This window comes from Melanaphis sacchari, unplaced genomic scaffold, assembly GCF_002803265.2.
Source record: "Melanaphis sacchari strain LSU unplaced genomic scaffold, SCAv2.0 Contig7_pilon_pilon, whole genome shotgun sequence".
Classification (NCBI taxonomy): domain Eukaryota; kingdom Metazoa; phylum Arthropoda; class Insecta; order Hemiptera; family Aphididae; genus Melanaphis; species Melanaphis sacchari.
In genome coordinates this window covers 4,122,951-4,144,480 of record NW_020271560.1, presented here as the reverse complement: position 1 = coordinate 4,144,480, position 21,530 = coordinate 4,122,951, and the positions used below count along the sequence as shown (strand labels likewise).

General features: G+C 23.1%; 1 protein-coding gene across 4 annotated transcripts in view; it reads left to right on the top strand.

The window, feature by feature from the left end:
• Window positions 1–21,530, top strand: part of LOC112601904 (neurobeachin) — a 221,876-nt gene that overhangs the window by 14,999 nt on the left and 185,347 nt on the right. For 2 of the 4 annotated variants that reach the window (XM_025349777.1, XM_025349773.1), the window contains exon 1: window positions 4,099–4,449. The exons of the other annotated variants lie outside the window; for them this stretch is intronic. The gene's annotated coding sequence lies outside the window, so the exon portion shown is untranslated. Of the gene's footprint in view, window positions 1–4,098; window positions 4,450–21,530 lie in introns of those variants that run through there. 4 annotated transcript variants of the gene reach the window in all.

Sequence of the window (21,530 nt, the reverse complement as noted above, 5' to 3'; positions counted from 1 at the left end):
TAGTAAAAAATTGCTATGGTCGTATTATATTTAATACTGTGGACAGTATATTTGCACAGTAATGACCCTATTGCGTTGTAACTAAGATAAACGTTGAGCTGTTTTATTCATTGGTTTATTCTGTATTTCTGTATATGTGATATTTGCAGAACTTTCCATTTAATGTTATGTTCTATAATTCCGGTTGACTTCTAGTAGGTAATAATAATATGATCCATAGGATGGTGGTAGATAGTGGTTTGCACAAGACGAAGTTTTACGATTTATTTTATCATATAAAACTTACAGTCACTTCCTTAATAAAACCCTCTTGCACGCTACTGTGGATTTTCTTCCTCGCAGCTATAACTTGGACTAATTATTCATCATGTTTGTAACGTATAATATAAATGTATTGACATTACAATATTGTATTTAAGATCGTTCAATTATAGCAACAATTGTTTTGTGTAAGCGATATGAGATAATGTTTGCTATATTAATAAAAACAGTAATAATTATTTTAGTGAATTAACGAAATTAAATTGTGTAATGGTGTTGCTCGAGATGTAATAATATTAGTTCTCAATTGAATTAATTTTATAAAAATCATTAACGATTATCTTAACATAACATTTAAAAATTTGCATTATAAATTTGAAAATATGACAATTAAATAATTTATCTCGTTATTAATATTTTTAAGCATCTGTGATATTATATTTTGGTTCTCTTTTAATTTCCTAGTTTAAATAAAGAAATATACCTAAATCACGTTTCTTAGACTTAAATAATTAATTATAGTGTATAAATAAATAATTAAAGATGTAAATATTAAAAACTTGACAGTATAATGATTATAACTCGCATTATGAATAGCATATACGTAATTGATTTCCTTTTTTTTTTATTATTCAAATATTGTTGGAATTATACGTATTTGCTTACATTTATGTTAATGGAACTTAATATCAATAAAATAGGTTTGTTAAAGGTAAAATATCGATTGTGAGAGCTACTATAAAAACGATTTCGAACTCTTAACTGAGAAATGGATTACCAAAGTTTCTCAATTTGTGATAGTCAACCTATTTAAAAGAAGAAAAAACAATTAGGCCACTTTTGTGTGTTCTCGTTCGTATTGTCTTCATTCGACTCGGCTTGGCTATTACCGCCTAGTCTATGGTACTATTATCCTTCTTCCTATTGTTCTTGCTATTGATTCAAAGAACACAATATCATGGCTAAGGAAAAATCCATGTGTCCAACATACAACTAATAGAAAATTCTTGATTGCTCTTTTTGTATTATTAGCATGGTTTTTAAATTCTATGGTCATAATATTTATATATACTTAATTTGACTTAAATTATCAAATTTGTTTAATGCTTATAATTCATTTATGTTTTATTCTGTTGTTAAATAAATGTTAGGTAATTCGTAGAAATTATAGCAAAATAATTATTGTTATAAGTTATTTAAATAATAGAGAAGTTGAAATATTTAAGCTTTATGATGTTAAAAGTACTTGTACTAATTTAACTGTTGGTCAATTGCTTTGAGTGTTTTTTGTTTTATATTTCCTTAAGTGATATATGATTTGAAATTTCAATTGAAAAGTTTTTGAGGTAATATAATTAAGTAATCAAATTGGAAATGTATTGTACTAAAATTTATTTTTGTAATAAATTTAGCGTTAATCAATACTGTTATTTATATTTGTGAAGTTTCTTTAGTTTTGATATTATGTTTATTATTCTGTTTTTAAGGGAATAATAATTATACTTATTATTTTTTTTTTATGAATGTTTTTTATATAAAATAATTAATTAAAACTAAAATATATTTTACACGTGTAATATTGAATTTTTATATTTTATTATGTTAAAATTGAAAGTTTACCCGACTAAATAGATGATGAAATATATATGTAAAAAAACAGTTTATTTAGCGTTAGTGCGTTACACACGTATTTTTGGGGGATAGATTGTGTAAATTTAAAATAATGTTTAAATTAAGTCTTAAACTAACAGTAACCTCTTTTTAATATAAACATGTTTGTTACTAATGAGTGACATAATTAAAATACGACGGCACTATAACCTGCTATCGCCACAACTCAAGTGGGTTTGTGAATTTTATAGTACAATCATTTTAGACTTTGTTGTATTATTTTATGTGAACTCCATCAAAATAACGTACTAGTTAACATGTTATTACTTAAGTTTTAGATTCATAATTTATTACTTAACAGAAACTTTTTAATAACTTTAGGCTTTTATGCTATTATTATTTTCTAATTGTTAAATTTTATAATATTTATTGTATTACACATGTTATTTGTTCTTTAAATTGTAGGTGATTTACTCCTGATATTAATATGTATGAACACTTTATATTATATCACTAACGTACAGTACACACACTTATTTTTTATTTAACTTTATTTTCTGAAAGTGGTTTACGAAGTTATTTTTAATTTTTGATGAAATAAGTTGATAAAATAATGTAATTTATTTTAAATGTATTTAGTTTAGATTAATTTAACATTTTAAATTATGTCATTTATCGATGTGTTTATATTGTTCATATTTAATTTTATATGATGGATATATATATATATATATAATTTATATATTTTACGAGACGAAGTTTTAATTACCTATGAGTATAGTTGAACAAAAATAGATACTTAATATTTATATTTTTTATATGTGTATTTAGTTTGTAAGTATACATATTTTATTTTACTAAAGAAATTCTAATTATTTATAATTTCCTTGGCAAATATTTCATTTTATTATCATGAAATTACTCTTAAAATATTTATACCGAATATACATTTATAGGCACTTTTGAACTTGTTTGAAATGTTTATTTTTTTTACTATAGAATTCCATTGGACGTCCATTAATAATGAATAATTTATTAGTAAACATGTTTATTTCATACATACGTTGCTCCAAAAAACTGTACTATATATTATATTATTATATTGTTTGTTTAAAAAAAAAAGTTTACACGCGGGTGTGCTGTGAACAGTTCGCATTGTTATATACACTTCTTGGATTATTGTATTTTAATGTATTTGCCGACACATTTTTCATTACATTTTGACAGTATATAAATAAGAGACTGAACGATAAAAACACAAAATTGAGGAAAGAAAAACATAAGGAGTTTGCAACTGGAATTTGATTAAAATTTAGGTAATATATCTCAGATGATGAAAAAGATAATAGTTGTATATATGCGTATAAAATGTATAACATATGTGTATGTTACGCGTGGTTAAAGTAGAGAACTGGGTATTTTGTAAATTATGTTTTATAAAACAATATTTTTATACTATTATCGTACATATAAGATACGTCAACGAAATGGTAGTATTAAGCGTGTAATAAGTTTATTTTTTTAAATTTGTCACTTTATTTTTAACGAGTATTTGGTTTCGTTACAAGAAAATAAAAAAGACGCGCCTGTATGGAGTCAGTGGAGGTAATATTTGGAAAATATAAAATACGTTGGCGTGAAAAGTATGAATAGTCGGCGTAGGTAGTTTTGCTTTATAGGCTGGGAGGGGAGGATTTCGATGAGGAAGAGCTGACATATTCGAGTAAACGACTGGGACGGGGAAACCGACAGTGGTGGTATACAGATCGCCGGGCTCTTGGATGACGGTGATTGCGCCATGGGGTGGCGGTGGAACAAGGAAAAGAACCAGCTATCATTTAAAGATGGCAGCACTGTTCATAGTATTGCGGGGGAAAATTTTACCCTCTTACCGTCAGGGAGGCTGGTCGCAGCCACCGCCGCCGGAGCGTGCTTCTATATTTTTCACAACCGTTGGCAGTCGACGTTTAAACGCGCTACCAGATCGGTCTAGATTGGTCGTCGTCGTTGTGAAAGCCACGTATGCCGTCGTCGTGGTCGTGTTTTATCGTGATTTTCATTTGTTCGTATTATATTTGGTGATTTTTCGTCCGTCGCGTCTTATATATAGTGTTTATACCGGTATAACGTTTGTAACCACCGCTGTGTTTATCGATTATTTTTCCAATTTATTTATTTACATCGATATAGATATGAAGTTTTTCACAAAAAATCCTCCATACTTCTTTTTTTCGAACTTATCACTCTGATATTCTGATAACCTATTTATCTGTGTGTTTTTATTTTTCTGTCTTTAAATACGTATAATATAAATATATTTACACACGCACGACATACACATATATGTATGCATATTCCTGTGTTTTTCATTATTATTATTTCTATCGTGCCATTGCCACTGTAAGTGCTGTCATGTTTTCTCCTTTTTCTTTGCTTCTCACTTAATAGCCTTTTATTTCGAGTACTTAGTTTTCGTCGTTTCAATCGTCATATACACTACGCTTTCTTGCGCCGATCAACAGTGTAGTCAAGTATCGAAATTTGTTTTCGATGGAATCCGACACGATGTTTACTTAGGTGCTTTTTAACTTTATTATATATTTTTTAATATTTGAATGTTTCGAAATTGCTTTTTTTATACGTGGTAGGTGGTAGTTTTTTTTTGAAAGAGATAAGCGAAAATTATTCGTTTAAACCGCCCTTTTTAAATCAATTAAGTTTTAAAATTCATCATAGTTGGAAAAGCTGAAAAAAAAATAGCGTAATTATATAGTATAAATTTATAAATAAATATTTGAATGTGAATGGTATTAATAATATTTTATCACGGGGTTTTGAATAGGCAATGTTGCTACACACAAACGTGAATACTTTGCTCAAAACAAGTAACATGGTTGACTTGTTTCTGGTATTTTCGGTTCATATTTCATTGTGGAATGTCATCAAATGTATAATCACATACAATTCCTTGAGGGAAGTTAAACGTGAGAATTCCACTAAATTATGGTCCTCACTTCTGAATTGTTATATTTTAAATTAAAGATAATTTTTGTTCCAAAAAGTTGAATTGTAGATATGAATTATAATCGAACATAGTTTATGTTATACTTGTGATATGATATATATGTATTCTTTGGAATAAATAGTTCAAATATAAATATGTTAAACATTGATTTTATTCAATGTAATTTTGAAACTTATAATGTTATAGGAATAATGTAAAACTTCTTGTATTTACTATTTAAAAGTAAACCGGTAAAATGTAAAAACTTGAATTACCTCATTACTTAAGAATAACTTATTCCTAATCATGTTTATATTTTATATATATTCCAATATTTAATCTTTATTCAGTTTATAATTGTGTATTTTTTGTATTTTGATGATTAGTTGATTCATTATTCAATATACAAATTAAGAAAATGGGCAATTTGTTAAAACGTTTGTTAAACGTTTAAACTAACAAATAGATCTGTAAAAACTATGCTTAGGTAGTAAAATACTAGTGTATTCATTTTTATTTATTTATACAAGTACAAATTATTTAGTATTTCAAATGTATTTCAAATGTTTTTAACTATTATGAGCCATGTATGTACCCAAATAATTATTTTTTGTTTTAAACTAGGTTTTATAGGTTGATTATTTATTTGTTCTATTATTTTGAATAAATGTGTAAAAAATTATAATTAATCATTTTATTATGAATGTTTGTTTTTGTATATCTAAAACTTCAAATTTAAAGTATAGTTAGATTATCTAACACTGCAGATTACGTAACTGCTTATAATAATTTGTATTTTAAATATGATAAAAAATTAGAAAAGGAATGAATTTTATTTTGAATAATCTTATAATATTTGCGTAAATTACTGTAAAATATTGTCATACACTCGACAGACAATTTCAATTGTCAATCAAGATCAAAAAATTTGCCGCATTGGTAAATGTTTGTATTCTAAGTTTAAATTCCGTTATGTTGTTGTGTTTAAAAATTAAAATATATTCTTAACGAATGTTAATTGCAAAAATTTGTTATTTTTGATATTCAAAGGATCATTTTTAAACTTACATTTTTTTTAAATATTTTTTTAAATATCAGTGAAATACTCGTGTGTTCAAGTATATTGTTTATTTTAAATTAATATAATTTTAAGATTTGTATTAGATATGTATTAGAATTTTTTAATAGCTTTATGTGTTATAATTTTATTGTAGGATTTTGAATTATGAGTAGTTCAGGTTTATTTTCGAGAAATTATAAAATAATTGTATTTTCAATTATTATTTTTTTCGGTACTGTTTGAATCCATCTAATTGAAAACAGAATGATATTTAATTTAATTTTGAACCCCGACTAGAGAATAAAATAATAAAATAATGATTATCACAAATATATTGATAAAGTATATATTGATGTATGTCTTTTTTTTGTATTTTGTCATTTTGTAAAAATGCTCTGATTTTCAATTTTGTGGAAAGTTTTAGGCAGGAAATTGAATTCAGTGTTTAATTTGTGTGTATGTGTGTGGTGGGAGGAGGTTAAAAGTTTTCTGTTATATTTTAATTAAGCGGAAAAATAATTCAAAAATGAATAACTTTACTTAGACAATGGATATTTTTACTAAATATTTATATTAACATTTTCTAAATATGGTCTATTTAAAAAAAAATGTTTTGACTCTTTGAGCTATGTTTAAATATATAGACATTTAATATTTATAATTGTTTTTATATAAGTGTTAATGATAAAATTCGCTCGATTAATAACTAAATACCGTTTTTTTATTGTAATTTAAGAATTCTATTCATGAGTACTTGAAATTTTTAACATTTATTATTGTATTTTATATACACTATGGCATTTTAAAATGCAATGCTTTCGCCAAAAATTAATTCAATCTATTGTGTTTTACAACCTTTCATTAATAGTAAAATAAATTACGTTACCAATACAAATATATTATTTAATAATACAATATATTCAGTAATATTGCTTGATAGACCTTTGCTCAAAATCGCTTTTGGTATGCAATGATTTATTATTTAATTCAAATTTAATACACACATTACACTGACCCATTCTTCAATGACGAGATATACTCGACACCTAATGTACAATTAAGTGGTTATCTACTTTCCGTCTTTTTTAAATTAGCATTTATTTTTAAAACAATAGATTAAATTATTCAGTCTTTATTAATTTTTTTCTTAACTGATACTTTCATAGTGAAGCATTATCTGATTTAGATGAGTAGTAATTAAGTATTTTGTTTTGTGTGTTATTTAGTATGTATGATTATATGTACGGAGAAAAATTTTAGATAGTTTTATAAATAGAGAATAAAGAGTTTTTCTTCTTTAGTTGTCTGTTCGGAAGAGCTATTGACGTTCTTGTAATAAATGTCATTCCGAGATAAATATTGTCCATAATCACAAATAATTGTGTCAAGTCATAATAAGTTATTTTGGGAATCTTTTTCGAAGAGACGTCCATGAAAACATTCAGGAGTATGATTTAACTTGATTAACTATATATTGATTGAGAATACAACTGTATTGCATTTATTTTGTTTACATGTTGAATATTAGAAATGTTTCTCGTCAAATCTGAACTAAATTATCATATACATCTTATATATTAAATAATTAAATATAGTATGAATACTTTTTATATTATTTATTTTTTTAATTATATAAAAAATAAATATTTACTGAATTTATTGTTAGAAATTTGTTAAATTGTATTAATATTTGCAGAAAAAAAAAAAAAAAAAAAAAACTAATACATTAAAAGTACATTAATCGTAAATTTAAATTTCAATTGGATATCTATTTAATTATTAAAATTATTGAGAAACATTATTATTTATTAAACTTGATTTATAATTTAATGACTATAAAAAGTTAATTATGTTAACACTATTAATATTAAGTAGTATTGGTTACTAATTAAAGTTTAATGTAGTTACATCTATTTATTAATTTTTTATATTTTTTGCTTAAAATACTTGACAAGATTGGTATAGAGACCAATGTTTTGCCACTTATCTAATTTCGAATACTTTGACGCAAAATAATGGTGTAGCCGTGGTACTATTATATTTTAAAGTAATTATAATATTTTATGCATATCGCTTTTAAAAATCAAACGGAAATTGAAAAAAAAAACAGTATTTGCATAAATTACTTTTAAATTTATTGTTCAAGGGTTGTCCGTAGTTTTTATATAGTCTTGTATACTTACTTCTTTAATATCCTTAAAAATAGTACCTAGTTTATGCCTTATGAGTACTTATCATTATAGATTTATATATTAATTAGGTAATTTTTCCGTCTATAATGAAAATATCAGGTGTCAAATAATTAAATTATCATATCCTTAAAAATAGTACCTAGTTTATGCCTTATGAGTACTTATCATTATAGATTTATATATTAATTAGGTAATTTTTCCGTCTATAATGAAAATATCAGGTGTCAAATAATTAAATTATCATATCCTTGAAAAATATTCTTTTATGCTATTATCATAACCATAATTATTATTTATTTTATAAAAATGCTAGTATCAGCTTAGTAAATATCCCTTATATTAGAAAAATTTGAGTTATTGTTTTATCAGACTTATTATTTGAAAAATACATAACAGTTATGAGTAATAAAGCTTAACATTTATTTGGTTTCCTCAAATGTAACTTTTGGAAATTTTTTAATCCAACATATCTCGAAGGGTTGTATTTCACTCTCGGTCTATACTGGAATATAGTTATATTATTTGGTTTTTTAACCTGACTTGCCTAATAGAGCTAAAAGAATTTAAAGGCGGTTTTTTATGTTTGAATTTATTTAAATCCTTCAATATTGATACCGATCTTAATCAAATCATATCTGGATTTAAAATCGATAGTCATGTACTTCGCTTTTATGTAATTTACATTTATAGTATCAATTGTTTATTTAATTATATAATTGATAGATAAATTAAAGCTTATTATTTTTAAAGTCATATCCGTTTGCTTGCATTCCAATTTCCTGTTTTATGATCCTTCCTAACGTCAAGATACAGTTGTCAGTTACTATGTTCTAATCTACCTTATGTCAATGACATATTGCACTGTAAATAATATGAATTAATTTTAAAATTCTTTAGCTAAATTAATAAAATATGTAAAAATGTATATACTAATTATGATGACGTTTAAGTTTTTCTTAATATTATTTGTTTTAAATTTATTTTTTAAATTAAAATTTTTATCGTAATTAATTTTATAAATATATTAAATTATAATATATGTTTTTAGGGTGTAAATAAATAAGTAAATATATACAAACACAGTCATATTTTTTTGCTATAAACTTAAAAATGGTCGGAAATTTTCATAAAGCCATTATATTCATGAATATTTTTATTTAGATTTATTATTTATTTAATTGAAATTGTTTAAACATCAAACAAATTTGAAGAATATATATTTTTTAATACGATTTTTTTTTTTGTTACTGGGAAGTAAAAACACTTATTAAAAAATCAGATTAAAAATGGTATAAAAGTTTTAATAATGCTTTTATTGATTGAACAGTGGAGACAGATGGGTTTAAGTGTAGACAGATAATCTAAGTTATTCGTATTTTCAAAATTTCCATTTAACTTTGAAAAAAAATTCAAAACTATGATAAACAATTATTATTGTTAGTAGTAAATTTGCCATGTCAAGTTTGATAACCTCATTAAGAGAATAAAATTGTCCTAAAAAGTTTATGATGTATTATCAGTTTAAAATACTTGTATATTATTCGTTAGGTATTATCAATAATTATTATATAAAAAATATTAAAATTTTATTAATATTGTTATGAATCCATTTACGTGTATTTTTTAAATCATATTATTCCTAGTATAGTTCTATTTATCATGTAAGCATTCGGAATTATGTAATTTGATATACTTTAATATAGATAAAAATAAATTAATCAATGTTTGCAGCATTACTTATACGATTAAAATAGTGCTAACAGCTAGCCTAAAATCGTTTTAAAGTTATGAATAACATTTTATTTTAAATATATTTCTATATAAACTGTGAGATATAGTATAGAAACCCAACGTGAAATCAATTTATATCTTGTAAAACTTAATATTTTCAATGTGTAAATATTATGAATATTTTTAAAGGACGAAGTAAATATTTGTATAACATTGATTGTACTTATTTATCTTTTTGGTTTTCAGTGAAACATATTATTTTTATTCTTGTTATTACGAGACCAATTATTTTTCACATTTTTTTTGTCTTTTTCTAAAAAAGTATGAAGAGTAAATATAATTTCTTTTTTTATGTACTTGTTTATTATCGTTGTTGTTTATCGTAATTGTGGGTATTTTACGGAAAATTGGCTAGTAGTAAATTTCTTTAAACTTATGTTCATATTGATTATTAAAACTTATTTCACCATCATAGTTTAAATATGTTAACTTTTTTGTTGCTGATTTGTAATCTCGCATTTTATGCGTCAATAGTTGGTGCAATATCATACATCTACATAGAGATTATTATTATTTTATTTTGTTGGTCTATTATAGAAGCAATATATAATAAGTCTAGATATCGTTTTTTTAAATTTAATTGTTTTTTAGTCTCTTTGTTTTATTTTACTTTGCTTCTTCAGCAGATTTAATGTCATTTTTTTAATAATAATTCTCTTTATAATGATGAAGTACCTTATATATACAAGTTTATTGAAATTTATTTGTGAGTTAATGTTATATTTCCAAGAATAAAACTATTTTCATATTTCTATACTAATAGTTTTGTGGTATTTAATTTATTTCTTTATGTAAGTTTTATACTGACATAATAATATATTGTATTGCACAAATTATAGTGATATTTATTTATTTTAATTGTTTTATTAGATTATTTTTGTGTCATAATAAAGATAATTGTATTCATTATGCAAAGTATATTATTTTCAAATTATTATTTTATTTTTTTATTAAGAAACTTATTTTCTGTATTAAATTATCCGTTTTAATATTTAATATGACATAAAAGTGTTCTAATAAAAAAAATAAATATTTTTTTGACTGATTAATATTGTTTTTCTGTTAGTTGCTGTAATTTAAGTTTGTTTTTATTTGGAATATGGTCAAAAATTTTAGAGAAAGATTTCTTTTGTAAATAATAGTTTTATTTTTATCAAGAGTATTAAAAAAGAGCAGTTTCCAAATGAAATTAATTAAATGGGCATAGTATGTTTTAATTACCAAAGACTGCTGGTGTCAGTCGTTTTAATATTTTAAATAAGAAAAAGTCGCTTGCAAAACGTAACGGATTACGGTTAATTTAATAAAATGTGCCTTTAAACAAAGATGTCAGGCATAGCTCATCTTTTATAATTAAATTATTGAAATAAGTACTCAATAATTCTTTAAAATAATATATAATTAATAAATAATACAATTAATAATTACACTTATTTATTTATAAGAAAACTCTTTTGGAACTTTCATAATCTTCATAATTCATTTTTATTTTAACGTATTACTTCATGGGTGTAATTAATGTTGAGTGAAAAGTAATAAACTGTACTCGAAAAAAATATTTTATGTATATGCTTCTATTTAACATGAGTAGATACACGTTTAAAAAACATAATTATTAATGTTGTCGCGTATACTTGTGCAGTTTTAAACTGTTTAATGGGTAAACTGAATATGTTTCTTTTGTGTACATTTCCCTCGAGTGATTATTATTTATTTATTATTATTTATATTATTAAGAGGTATTATTGAATATTATACTATAATATACTGGTTTATAAGCTGAGTGCAAATTAAAATGAAAATTATATAAATTAAATTACTCAAATCATTTTAAGGAGCTTAAGATACTGATGTTCAATTATTTTTTTTAGTATTTTTTTCTCCACAGTGCATTTGAAACTAATTTTTTTGGTATAATTTCGTTTGGCTTAGAAATTATGTATTTGTTCTGTGTTTATAAGATTTAAACTATCTAAAATTATTTAAAAATCTAATCCGTTGTTTCAGACATACTTTAGGTAAAAAAAACTTAATTAACAGTATCCATACATTTTACATCGAATATTTTGAGTTTCATATGTATTTTCATCGTTAATTAATTTTAGTATTACTAAATAATGGGCTTTTATTAGGTTAAATATCATAATATTATATGATTTAAAAATAGCACGATTATGAAACGTTGTACGAGTATTTAGATAAAAAATAGATTGAAATAATTTAATAAATTAAAGCTAAAATAAAGTTTCAGAAAACGTCAATATATTTAAATGGTTTGACATTTCTGAAACTTTTAAAGATTAATGGATTTTGTTTTTAACACCTTTCGAAATTCTTTGTAGATAAAATTATTAATTTATTGATAAATATAATACAATGATTTACTCTTTTTTTTTTTATTTGATAATGAATTTATTAATATTCTGATTTTTAGATTTTTTAAATACGAATACATTTATTTAAGATTTATATTTTCAAGTTCTTGAGATTTTTTGCAATACTTAATGTGTTAAGCTACTACTGCGGTGACTTATATTTTACAAATTAAAATTTCTCTTTTTTATTGTAAATTATTTAGTTGATTATTTATATTAAGGATACGTATATTATCTTTAAAATTGGTTTTACATTAATATAAAATATATATAATATAGGATCTAGTATTTTTTATACTTGTACTATTTTTATAAATTATAATTGTTACTAGGTTAATACAAATTATTATAGTTAGCTTCTATATCTTTTAAACCCATTATGGACATAATATTATCCCTAGTATATAAACTTAAATTACTCAAAAATTATAGCTTCGTTTTTGATACATTAACATGATAAAAAAAATTATTCACTTAATAATTTATTGTACAAAATTTATATGTATATCTGGATATATTTGAAAATTGCATAAACCGGACTTAAAATAACTGCATAATTGAAGATAAAGTGGGTAAGAATGCTTAGTGAATCATCTATTATAGTAAAAGTGACGTCATTTCAATGCTTTTAAAAATTGTGAGAAAAGTTTATTTAAAAAAAAAAGAAAAGAAAAATGACTTTTTAAATATAAATTCGTTTTATTTTAATTTTAAGTATGAATCAAAGTGAAGTTTCTTTCTCTAAGTGATACATATACTATACACAATTTTAGAATTATCCGTGTAATTATTTTATTATTATATATCAAAAAATATCGTATAGTTCTTTTATTTTAGTAAAATTAATTTTAAACAAATATATATTTAAATTATAAAATCAAGTTTTTAAAACGCAAGTCATTTGTTGTTTTCTCTCAATTAGTCTTATTGGGTAGTTACAGATAATGGTCATGTTATCATAGTTTAATTTTAATTTTTTAAATAAAACATTTCTATGAAAATTCGGTTGGTATTTAGGCTTCTTTAACCACACCCTTTTATATTTTGTATGTTAATATAATTTAATTATTATTATGATATACATTGTGAACATTTCTAATTACTCTAAACTTAATGACTAGTTTAAAATCGTTATTGAACATAAATTGTTTAATAGTTTTGTTTTTGTATAAAAGATATTTGTATGAATTACGATATTGTATTATTAAATTTAAAGACCTTGAGTTAATTTACACATAGATTGAATTGGAAAGGGGTCTTGTAAAGTTTACCAGAAGGCATATATGGTTTATCAGTTTAAATGCAAGAATCTTTTAGGAAAGGAAATATAAAGTTTTGTGACAAACTTTCAAAAAGTTTCCTACAATAATAATTTTCTATGATAAAAATGCATTTCTCGTGAAGAATTTTTTTTTTTTTTTGAAACAATCTGTATACCGTTTGCTGCTAAAGGAAATATTTTTCTCTATAGCTGCTGATTTCCTGTAAATCGATTTATTTTGATTTCTTTATTTTATTTTGTACGACCTCAAAAAGTGACCTTTATAATGTTCAATATTTCTTTTATTTGTCAACTGATTGCTATTTTTGATTGCCTTCAATATACTTGTATTATTGGATTAAGTATTTTGAATCGCTTTAAGTACTAATAATTTTATTGGATCCACAGAATTATTAATATGACCGTAACTTAGATATTTCAGGTACTACAAACAATCCCTAGATGTAGATTTAGATCTGGATTTTGGTGTCCCAACTGTAATGGGTTATAAACAATTGGTTAAGGTTTGAAAAGCATAACATGATTTAATAGTCATTCTCTTTTTTAGTTTGTATATAATATCTTTCAATTAGAAACTTATTTATTTTTTAACTAATATCGTGTATTCGATAAAAATTAATATAATATTTTATTATTCATCAAGTACTTATTTCAATATAATAAAATAAATAAACATTGGCAGTGATCGAGTTTTTATGACTGTATATGATGTATATTTGAAAATATCTTTTACACTACAACATATGTATCTAATTAATAAGTAATAACGGTATTATCGACTTTGCTCGGGAAAAAGTTAGTTAACATAAAATATGGCTCTAATGTATTACTGTTTGAATGTTCCGAAATGTATGATAACATTGGTGTAAATGTACCTCCATCTGGAAATTTATAAATTAATTTAAACAATACAAATCAAGAGAGAGGTTAAAAAATTTGTTTAAAAATTTATTGTAAAAAAAATATTAGATGAGTGTTTTAATATTTCACAGCTTAATTTTACGAGGAAGGAATTGAATGCTTTAAACTATGCTTAATACCTGTCTCATTTATCTTCCAGACATAAGAATAAAAATAGAAATCACATTATTGTAAACCTCTAATTGTATTTTTTTTTCTTAGTCTAAAAAAAAAAAACTTTTCATGTTCTAGACTTCTATTTAAATTTTATTTTCAATTAATACAAATTCAGTAGTTAAAGATAATTTTAATAAATATACCTTCTACATTTATTGATATATTACAGTTATAGCTCTCATATATAGAATACGATTTGATTTTATTCACATATAATATGTGTATCAAATCTATAACATATACTTAGATAAATTCTATAATTTTTTATCACATAGTTAAAAGTTTGATGAAAATATTCTATAATATAATTTTTAAAATGGAAAAATAGTTTAATATTTAATATAATTAATTAAAAAAATTATTTTTTTAAATGTATTTTCTAGAAAAAATAGATGTCAGTTATATTTAAAATTTTTTCCTAGATTATCGAAGATTTGAATTAATATTTTATTTTTAGTTTTTATGTTATTTTATATTCTATAACAATTTTTGTGTTTTATAATGAATATTAATGTATTAAGCACGTCCATCTTACTTGGTAGGTAATAAAATGTCTTGTCCACTGGGAAATAACAATACATTGTGTCTTCTATTTGGTATTCATGAACTAACTCAAATACCAATACGTAATTTCATAGTTTCTTCAATAGAGGAAACTAATCTAATTTATGAATATAGTTTACATATTAAATTTTGTGCTGTATTAATAAATATACTGTAAATTAATATATTTTGTAAGTTTTTACTGTAATTATATCTAGTTAAGTTATTTTTACTCACCCAGTAATTTTATTTAGTTTTTAGGATTAAAAATTGGTAGTTTTAAAATAGTTTTTCAAGTTTTATTATGATTTAAAGTTTAATTTAGTTTTTACAGTAGAAAGTTTAAATATTTATATATTTGTTTTTATAAGAATAATTGTCTTGAAATTTTTTAAAATTTTGAGATAGTTCTTGTTAATTTTATGTATTACTATTATCTGATAAAAAAATTTCTAAACGTTGTCCTTAATATTGTATTTATAAGGATGAAGTTTAGGTGTAAATATTTTGTGAATATTCGATGCTCGTAATAAAGCATGTTAGTTTTTGAGATTTAAATAAATTTTCTATGATATAAAAGTTGGAAATTATTAGATAATAAGCGAGAAAAAAATTTTAGTGCACAAACGTGTACATAACTTAATTGTATTTTTATAATAACTTAATAACTAGAGAAAAAGAGTTTTATAGCGTTGATACTTTTTCTTGTTTTCTTCAAAAGTAACGAGTCATTAATGATACACCTGTTAAAGTTGTACTATATTTACATTTTGATCTTTATGTCTGTATTTTATTTTATGTATATAATACTATAACAGCAATACCTACCTAGATTTTTGTAGTTTAATTTATTTTCTTTTATTTATTATTAAATAAAAAATCATTATAAATGTTTTTAAAATTGATTCTATTTGAAAAGATGCTAAAATATTAGGTTACATAAAATAAATTCTATTAATATTTAATATATACAATTGTTCGACTCGTATAATATATAATTTATAATGTAACAAATATACAAAAGACTTGTGTTAGTTTATTTAAATATATATTTGATGTTAAAAATTGTATATTATTTATGTGAAAATACAAGCAATTGAGAGACAACTAATATTAAAGAAAAAATTGAATAATAATGAGTGTTCTAAAATATGAATAGTTTTTTGTTTTATCATTTTAAACGAAGGAAGCTTATAGATTAAAAATAAAAATGTATCAGTCTTTCTTCTTATAGGTGTCAACGAGAGTTTTATGATAAGTGTAATATTGGTATTATTATAATGCATTTTGTATTTTTTTTTTATAGGATAGCTAATTGATGTTGGTTTTGATATAAATCTGTTTCATGTCTTTTTTTGAATGGATAAAACAAAATTGTACTGCATTTCATGGAATTTTTAATTTTTAAGTGCATTTTGCATTTTTATGACTTAGGGTTTCTAGTTCTCAATTCTACTGATACGTATGTCATTTTGGTTATTAGTTAGAGAAATATTCATTATGTTATTATTCACTCTTTTTTTAGCCAATCATTTTGTCAATTAACAATTAATATGATAAAGTATCTGTATAAAAGTATTTAAACAAAAAAAAAATAATTGATATTCATGCAAAATACGTGTTTTATTTTAATGTGATGTATGATGAACACCAATAGTCTTTTAATTATAATATGAATATCATATAATTATATTTTTAGTGTATTTTTTCTTTAAAGTATTTATAAAAATTCAAAACTTTATTCAATGATAGAAATATTTAAAGTTAAAAATATCTAACTATTTTAATTATTTTATTTTTTAATATCTAATTATTAAATAACTTAAGTTTTTTTTTATATTTATAGTTATTTAAAATAATTTTTGTATAAACAAGTAGTATAAATATTCATGAAAAAAAAAAAATATATATACATTAGGTATTTGTGACATTTATAGTAGTTGCGTTAGTGGATAATAAAATATAATTTTTATTATAAATATTTTACATTCAAATATTTTATACATAATATAATACTTATTATGTCCCTGGAATTTCACTGGTTTATGTAATGCGAGTTTATTACAAAGAGAGCTTATAAAACCCTAATATTTAGTTAAAAAAAAGATAAGTGTCCTAAATATTTACAGTTATAGTGGATTATTGTGTTGGACATAAACATTGTTTACACATTATAAAATAAGTATTAATGAAACTATAAGGTTTTCAGTAACACTATAGCAATAAATCACAATAAGCAAAATATGTAAAACATACATTGATACGTAAACAATGATAATTTTATTAGTTTATTTATTTTTAGCTTATTATTATACTTTATATGGAATTGAATACTGTGAAAAAATCAATTTTATTTATCTATTTATCTATTTGTTTTTTTTTTTTTTGGCAATTTAAATTTAGAATTGCATTATTATTTGTTCACAATATTATAAGTGAATTTTTTATAATAGTTTCATAAATTTTATAATTATGATTAAGAATTTTAATAGTGTAAGATTTAAAGATTATATTCTAAAAGACATTTTATGGAGTGGTTGGCAAACGGTAGTTGATCAGAATAAGATGACTTAATCGTAACAAAATTCTGTACTTCCAAGAACAATATGATGTGATTAAAATTAATAGTATATTCTTTTTTTGCCTATACAAATGGTATTCTGACTGGCTTTTGTTTTTTTTGACTCTTTTATAATAATGATTAATGAGCTTCATTCCTCACACTATACTTGTTTTAATAACTTGACGGTTGCACCACTCATATTTCATGAGTTAGGAATTCTTTAGAAACTCGCCACCTCTTTTGCCCTTAGTAAATTGTGTTTTATTTTCCTCGAAAATAATGAGCAAGCAAATTCAATTTTTCCCCGTTTATCTTTCATATTTTTTACTCTCGGAGGACATTATTTAAAAATTCCGTAGGTTCGAATATTCGGAATTTTTTATGTAATAAAAAAGTATAGATGAGTTGACGGAATTAATCAATTATTTTTGACATAACTGATCGTTTTTAATTTATACAGAATACACAAATTCAATTTTATTATTGATTTGGGTAGTTCTTTTTTATACTTTTAATTTTTCTTAGTTTCTTATTAACCACGTCATGTTAGTTATATTGAAATCATATGTGAATTTCAAATAGATTGAGATTATTGGTTTTATGAAGTGATATTTTGTTTTAGGTTACACTTTGCGAATGTTAAGTAGACAGAAATATATCATTTAAATTTTCAGTTAATAGAATATTTTTTTTTTGTGGTAGCTTTTATTATACCTACAAAGTTATATACACATTTTTGTAACAACTCATTTTTAAATTATGGTGTGGATAGTGAATTAATTAATATATAGAATAGAGAAAAAAAATGATGTTTTCAAATTATTATTATTTGGGGGAGGCTATTTTTCAATAAAAAGTTTTTTATTTATTCACCTCATCTTATCAAAAAAAGTGACAAAGATTAAAGTTTCGAAAAAGTTCTTCTATTGAAGAAGCATGCTGTGTAAAATTTTAATATCCTATCCTACCCCGTTGCCATTAGAAGAAGCCATAGACACGTTCGACACGTTTCGAACTATTGTTATAATATTTCAAATGCGATTTTTTACGTTCAACTCATAACTTCTATCATTTTCTCTCCCTCGTGCTGCAATATAGTAAAGCTGTACGCTTAATGTTTTCCAATTCACTTTGTTGTATTAGTCATGGCCTATAAAAATAAACGTTTTTGGATTTTATAATGAAAAAGTTCCATTAGAATAAGTCGTGTGCATAACACATGAATAAAGGTTTTTTATTTTTTTAAATGATGTATAAAAATTCAACATATTTATATTGAATCTTGAAAATTGTATCTTAGATTTATGAGAAAAGTGCCACTTGTTGAAGGTGAATTGTTTTATACACCATTGAGTTGTAAACAGAAATTATATATATTGTTGTTTAATGTTCATTTTAGTATTATGTTATCTTTTTAGTCATTGTTTTATAATTTATAACTCAGATTTTGGTAAATATTTACTAATATTGAATTTAAAAACTCAGGTATTTATATTAGGTTTTTTTTTAATCACTCAATCTTTAAGGAATATTGTGTTGTTTATAAAATGTATAAATTTAATACAAGACTTACAAAAAATGCAATACGAGGTTAACTTCAATTTATACCTATTATGTTATTCTAAATTAAAATGTTTTAAGTTATTTTCAGTCTTTTTTGTATTAGGTTTAGAAGATTTAACATTAAACTGTCGAGAAAATAATTTTATCATATATCCTATTATAACAATATTATATTACAAAAAAAAAGTTTTTTGTATAATTTAAAAATATTATTTTCAATGTCGTATTAATTTAATTGTTTTAAAATTTTGAATTTAATTAAACATTTATATTTATGGGGTGTTAAATGAAGTTAATATCATGATGTTTATTGTAATTATATTTATGAAGGTTTCAATTTCTCGATGAACAAATATATCAATTTCGATATTTAATTTAGATAAAAGCTATTGGCATGTAATAAACACAACGTGTTTATGTAATATATGTATATATATGTGTGTGTGTATATATGACAATCCTTTGAATGAATTTCTGTATTTGGTAATTTGCAAATGTTTTGGATGTGAGCGAACAACTGTAGACATATTGAATAGTTGATTACTAATACATATTGTAGATTCTAAGTAATTGGTTTCCGTAGTTGATTCAAAGTTTTTTTGGAAGTCAATGAACCGTACGTAAACTTACTATGACCCTAGAGAAATCGAAGTTATGGATTAAATTATTTCAATTCGTGAACGTGTGGTAAATTGTTTCAAATAAAATGTAATTGTGTTTGGAACTCGGATTAATAGACGGTGAACTTAGTTATAAATTGTTGATAATAAATAATTAATAACAAATTAAATTTAAAAACGAATACCTATACGTTACAAAACTACTATTACATTTATTGAGTTGATATTCAATGAAAACGTTATAAAAATATTATTTTTATTTCACTATAATGTCATATCTTATATGTTTTGTATTTATTTTTGATTTACAACAAAATAACATAATAATATATATAGTAGTACAGCGATTCTAAACTTGTGATCTGCGAGCCTTAGGGGTCCGTGATACTCATGTTCACGACAGCCTTAACACAAAATATACGCCAACGAGTGACGTATTGTAAAAAAAAGGTATTTGAAAAAAAAAATTGGCAAGAAGGTCAGCAATTTCTAAAAATCTTTTTCGTAATCTACAAAAGACTAAGGACCGCTGTAATAGTATATTTATATTACATTATGTAACCAGGAAAAAAACAAGACTGGAATTCTTGGAAATTTCTAAAATTATGTGTTAATTAACAAAAATCATACAGTAATCGATGTGAAAAGATAATGCATTATAAAAGCGAATAATTACATTTTGTTTAAATATTTTAAGTTTTTTTTTTTTAAATTTCCTTTTAAATTATACAATTGAACGGTAATTTAAATTGTTAAACGCTCCATTACGAATTTTATTTTTTAGACAAATCGATATCCTAATAAAGATTTTTGGGACACATTCCTGGACAGTTCTGAGTCTAGAACTTTGTTTATATATTTGTCCTTAGTGTTTCATTACCAAATTGATAAAATAAAGGACGACATTTTTATTAGATATACATGTCATATTATATTTTGTTAGTATTCTTCTATAATTTAACCGTGAGAATGAATAATCAACAAAACGTTTTTGTGATTTTTTTTTCGATATTTTTTCATGTTTTTCTCATCGAAGTCTTAGAATTACACACAAATGTTTGTTAATGAACTTTTCTGTATATTAACAAGATTTTATTATACAATTGAAATTATTTTTATATGTATGTCACTGACTTTTTCTTAAACGGCTGGACCAACTATGATGATACTTTTTGTGTGTGTTTGAGTGGGTCCTTGGGTGGTGTAAATTTACAATTGGACCGATACGTGGAACTGCAATTAGGTTTTAGGAAATGTCTTAAATAATACGTGTGCGAATCTTAGATGCCAATGATATCAGAAATTACGCATTCCATCGTTATGAAGATTTTTTAAATCAAAAATCACAATATGGATCATGTTGTCAATGTGGTTTTATTGTGCCTACTCACGTCTACTGAATATAAATCCTATTATATTTTTTATCATATGCATATGTGCTTTATCAAAGTATTTGTGTATTATTATGATTTTTTTTTTATTCAAAACAATGTTGTTATATAGTTTCAATTGAATTTTTCAAAATGTTTTAAAATTTTTAACTTTTTTACTATTTCTTACCATAGTGTATCCTAGCAACTGATTTGTT